Below are 6232 nucleotides of genomic sequence, written 5' to 3'. Positions count from 1 at the left end.
TATCTTTCCGTGTTCATGTAAAAACAACTGGCACTGTTCTTTTTGTGATATGGGGGGGAAAAAAGAATTCTGTACTGTCTTTACAGGGGAAATCAATGGTGTTTAATCTGTATTCTGTTCAGTCTGTGTTGTCAAATACGACCGTGTAATGTGCTTAGGTTTAAACTAATTTAAATGACCTACTACTGTGTTCACAAACAATGTATTTGTGTTCATATTTCTTTATTCTGTATAGCTTGGTCCTTTAATATTTACAGCAAAGATTATGTTCAGCAGAAAGGAAATAGTTTCACTCACAACCCTGAGAAGTATATTGATGTATAAGAAACAAAATGGCAGAAATGTTCATTTGCATGCCAGACAGAATTAGGGGGACAGAATAGGGGTCCATTTCATTGCACAGTAAAAAACATCAGTAAAATGCACACAAAAACATAAGTCATACATTAGTGGAGGAATAGTGGTGTTTACAGTGAGTTCTTGCAGAACGTTTTTTTTAGTTGTGAAATGCAGTAAGTTTTAGATGCATTTCCTAATCTGATTTCACATGTTATTTTGGGAACTTTCCATGCTTTTTCAAATCTGCAAATACAGCAACTTATACACCTGAAATCTTCAGATGTACCAAAACTAAGACTCGTTGTGAGCTATGTTAAAACAGTTTAAACAAAAAGCTTGCACTAGGCCAGCCTTACAGGGTTCAGTATTGCAAGGTGTGGACTAGTGAGTGCTTTTAAGTACAGAAAACCACCTTCCAATATGGATTGCTAGTTTTTGGGGAAAGACTGTGCTTACAGACCACAATAGGGTCATATATTCCTTGCATCAGATGAGACCTCTTAATCCCTCTTCTGGGTCTTATATAATTTAAAGTTTCAGTATTAACATCATCTCCAAATTCTCTCTTGAAGTTTCAGATGTTTCTCAACAGGTGACTTAAATTAACATGACTAATGCATAGTAATTGTTGACTAATACACAGTCATTTTTTAACATACCAAAGTGCTGTCGCCTGTATTTCATTCACAGTGTTGCTCTCAAAACGTGTAAGAAATGTCAAAAAGTAGCAGTATTACAAGGAGCCCTCCTGTTTAATGTTAATGAGGAGGGAGGGAGAAAACTATTCCATCTGCCTTTGCTGACAATATTAATGGACTCTTTAGACCACGTTTTGTAGGTTTTTTTGCCAAAGACCTTTCCTGTTCTACTAGAATTGTTCTTTTTGTAATTTTATTTTAATTTTTAACATTCTAAGCAAGAAAACAGCTAGAAACCAGATTTTTGAGAAATGACCAAACTTTGTTCAAATTTAACTTGTGTATTTATCAGATCCTGTAAAACAGAAATGTAAAATGTAAACTGTATCATTCAATTCAGGATGGTGTTTTGTGGTAGGTATAAGGAATGCACAAGTTTAAAAAAAAAAAAATCATAACTGTTTGAACTGGCAGTAGTTCATAGTGAAGGAATGTTAGAAAAACGAATGGTATTTGTGTTAATATTCCAAAGTGGCCATATGGATCAGTACTTCATTAAGAATTAGTACAGTTTTTTGTGCTGAACTGTCACTTATTTGTAAGCTTTGTAATCAATATCGCATATGTATGGTTGTGCACTACTATTCTGCTGTCAGGAGGAACTATATATGGAGTGTAAGGTGCTTTCTTTAGTTTTCATTTGCCTGGTTTATTCTCATTATTCAGTTAAAGTTTAACTGGATTATCTAACATCATTTATTTTTAACAGAATTATCACTGTTCAGTTAAAACAATTGAAGTTTAGTTTACTTTGTATTTTAAACCCAGAAGTAGCTAGATTATCACATAATGCTTAGCAAATTTGTATTTGTTTTAGCCTAAAATAAGACCAATTTGCAGATGCATTTTAAAAAAACCTTCAGCTTCACTTTGTGGGCTCGAACCGCCAACCTTTCGCCTGTCAGTTGCGCCACAGAGATGTGTGTAGAAACGCCCAGAGAGATGAGGTCCGTCGGGTTTGAGGCAGTGGGTCATGATCGTTACCAGAGGAAGCCTACACAGATGCAGTCTCAGCCTTGCTCGCAAACCCCGAGCCTTCTGTCCTGCTTACCACAAAACCCGTTTTTTGACTCAAAGGAACTGACCTTTGCTGTTTTTGGTCTTGTTTATATTTCACCTTGGTACAGCAGTTGCATAATAAGAGAAGAGCATTCTTGCCATAGCTGTTGATGAAAGGTTTTCATGGGTAACCAAGCCACAACTCCAGTCTCCAAGGGAAACATTATTTTCGGTTTTCACTTGAGCCCTTGCATTTTGTAGCTGAAGTTATATGTAAATGTCGTTTTCATCCCACCTTCAGTCTGGAACGGGTGTTGCACTGACTTGATCACGGGTGACGGCACACTCTTGCATTCCTTAACTAGCACAGATTACAGCCCAAGCAGCCCCACATGAACTAATGTCCTTTATCTTGGAAATATGCCCTTTTGCATATTTGCAAGTGAAGAATACAAAGAAGTAACTGTTCATTCACTACACACTTGGGTTAGAAGGTTCTATTTAAAGAGACAGCAGACCCAAACCTGTTAGAACAAGACACGCAAGTGAATGCTTTTTGGAGCAGTGGTGTTCTTACCCTGTGCTAAATTCAGCAGTGCTATTGGTTTAGCTTATCAGTACCCCCTATTGGCCCCAGTTCAGTAGCCTCTTCAGTACCAAGGCTGAGAAAAGTACACAGTTTTCTTGTAGGTATATCACTTGTGCCAGAGTGGACATCCTAGTAAAGGCTCTGATATGAGCACAGTTGAGCTCTATGATCATGGGTTCAAGCCGTAGTCGCATCACTAGCTGATGGTGACCAGGTCTCCCCAAGGGTAGAGTCCAGCAGAATGAGTGCTAATGATGGGGTGGGCATAGTCTTGGTGACTCAGCGCCCCCCTGTGGCCACTTGGGTGCAGTTGGCTCAGGGCTCTGCTGTCTTTGTCGTGGGGATGACGAGTGACACGAAGGTGGGGCAGCAGAATGTCCACACTTCCTCACGGGCTTGTAGCAGTGAGCCAAGATGAGTACAACACAATTAGGTGTTTCATATTGGGAATAACAAAATTCATTGGGCATTGTGAGTTTTAATAACGTACCAGTGTTACACTCTTACAGGGTGTTAAGGATTTAAGAAGACCTATAGATTAACAGGTTTCTACCATCCTCCGAACCAGATATAGGTTTATCATTCCACCCTGGACTGCTAATGACTTAATCGGAATCAGCCCCTGAGTGAGGAGCACTCTTTAGGATGTGGTGTCATGGGATCAGGGTCTGTCTGTTGCACCAAGAACAGTTAAAAGCTGTTTGTCACTCGTGTACCCGTCTGTGTGTGTATAGGACTTGTAAAGGACTTCTTTGGTGCTTTTGGTCACTGATGTTTTTCATTTCTTCCTGTCCTTGATAATCTATGATTCCCAGCCCTTTTAGCATATCTTGTGTATTTATTCAGTATTTTCACACATACACACAGGACCACCGGGTGTTTTAGTTAAAGACAGACAGTCAGGTGACCTGTAGGCTTGAGCTCCTAACATCTGGGTCTTGCATCTCAACTTGCACTCGTAAGGTGCCTTTATGGTTGATCCATCTCAGCTTCCTTATTCTTCCCGTGGTTTTTCGGAGCTTGTCTGCTGTCCAGCTCATGCCCCTTTCTGTGTCCCCTTGCAAGTAGCGGCATGTACGTCTTACCCCGCTTGGTAATTGGCTGTGGTTGCAATAAAGGTGCTGGATTTGCAATGGAATTGCAACACTGGCACTGCCCTGCAGAGGTTGTCCTTGTGAAAATGTGCCAACTGTGCCCTCCTTCGTAAGGGCTGCTATCTCTGCGGCTGCCTTTGTAACGCCTCATTCTCCTCTGCGGGGTTCTGTCTGCACCGTCTGGTTGGCCTTGAAGACTGCACTGTGCGTAGCTTGTAGTAGGAATCTGAGAAGAAATCTCACTTCTGCCTTCAATGGCCTTCGAAACAAAATGGGATGTTCCCTGTCTGAGATGACTAGTGCCCCTAGCACTCAGTGTAGTCTTACAGGGTACAATAGCACTGAGTCTGGCTATTAAACCTTTAAACCTTCAGACGGCTGAAGGGCTGGTAATTGTTCCAAGGCTATAAGGCAGTAAATAGTTAAACGCTAGATCAGGGCTCGTCAATGCAGATCATCTCAGCTCCAGAGTCTGCTGTTTATTTTTTTCAGACGATTTCTGAAAAAGCATAGATAAACCTTTGATCTAGGAATTTGCTTAACAGATCTCCCCATCTCCAAAATGTCAAAAAAAGCTAAACTGCCGGTTTTGTGTTGCCTAGAGGCTTAAATCTCAGAGGGATTCAATTTTTCCTTTTGTCCCATTCCTGAGCTCCCGCTTGGTTTCAAAACTCGAGCTCATTCCATTTCTGTTTTCCTTGGATTAGGACACAAAGGCAGTCGAGACAAACTGAGCTAGAAGACTAGATGGAATCCACATATCTGCAGTTTGTGAGAACTGAAATGCCAGAAGAGAGGGGAAAAGGGACTGAGCTGAGCGATGATTGATTAATTGTTCTTTTTATTGTTGGTTTTACAGTATGATCTGTGCCTGCTTTACGCCACTCGGTGCTTTCCCTTAACAAAAACTCAAAATGAGCCGTTTTTGCGAATAAATCGGTTCCAAGGCCTCTTTCTTACAATGTCCCTCTCCCTGCCTCTTCATCGGCCTTAAGATTGTCTGCAGGTTTTAGAATTGCACTTAATTAGTTAAGGTATTTTTTTATTTTCACATATTTCAAAATTGATAGAATTTCAGTTGATCCATAAAGTAGACCAGACAATTGATACTGAAGAAAAGCTCTTGAAGAGATCAGCTTGTCAGTGAACCGTAATGGAAAGATTTTATTAAGGGTTGGGCGAGGATAATCTTTTGCATTCATATATTTTTTGTATTATTATGCTGGTGACATTTTGAGGACTTTTATGCAATCATGTATGGAATGCAACGTAAAATTGTTTAGATTGAACTGAATATCCAAGAATTTTCAAATAGAAATTGTATCAAAGTGTTAACTGTAAAGAGCAATTTTGTATTTGTTTTTAATTTTTAAAGGGTTCGGAAAAATGTTCTAACTTCACAATATTTGGAACCACTGATCCCTAGAAATACACATTGTCGCTGAGCTTTTTAAAATCATTTTAACCCAATCCTTGAATGTATCATTCACAAATTTGGATAAAAGCCACTTTAAGAGAAGGTGGAATATGTTTGCATTAAGATGTAGCATTAGTTTTGTGAAATGGCTATACTATACAAAATCTCTAAAGTGAATTAAGAATTTATTGTGAATGCAGTTTTTGAGTTTGCATATTTATCAACCTAACGGTAAAGAGATGGAAAAATGGAAAAAGTTTATTTTCTCAGGGTTTTACAGTAATAACTGTAGAAAAAAGAAAGGTGTTAAGTTCTTACAGACTTTAAGCTGCATTTAATAGGTTTAATTGCTTAGAATCCAACTGGGGTAGAATTTATTGTAGAGATTAAAAACATATTCCTTATTTTGTTATGTATTGATATATAGAATAGCTCATATCCTAACTAGTGTTGAAATATTCCTAGAAATATTACTGTCGGTATATTAATTTTGTGTATGTGTTGTCAACATAAGACCTTAATTGCATATTATGGGAATTTTCATGTTTAATTTATGAAAGTCTTTAATGGTGTAGCTGAGTGTCTAGAAGAGATTGAAGACCTGAATGGCTTTTTTTCTTAAAGAGTAGAAGGTATTATTTATAATGCATAATCATTTACTTGTAGTGTATTGTTTAAAATTGTTAACACTTGTTAAAATTTTTACACTATAGCATTTATGCAATGGTTTACAGAATTCATGGAATTATTTTTATTATCATTATCGGAATTAAAATAATTTTTGATCTTAACTATTATGGTGTGTCTCTTTTTTTCACAATCTCACACGTAGCCTGAGGTTTATCCTTAATATATTATTTCATGTCCTAGAATAGAAAACAGTTCTCATAATAATGAAAATCTTCCGTTTTTATCGATTGAGTACAAAGGTAAAAAAAAATAAAATTAAGGAAAAGAAACTATGGTTCACCTCTACTTTTTCCAAATTCAACATTTCAACAATTAGAATACACCTATTTATCTTTATTATATATATATTACTGTTGAAGTGTTATCCACATCATTCCTCTCTGAAAGAAAACATCTGTTTTAAAAG

Source organism: Atractosteus spatula, chromosome 18, assembly GCF_055471065.1.
Source record: "Atractosteus spatula isolate fAtrSpa1 chromosome 18, fAtrSpa1.hap1, whole genome shotgun sequence".
Taxonomy (NCBI): domain Eukaryota; kingdom Metazoa; phylum Chordata; class Actinopteri; order Semionotiformes; family Lepisosteidae; genus Atractosteus; species Atractosteus spatula.
This window is presented reverse-complemented; position numbering follows the sequence as displayed.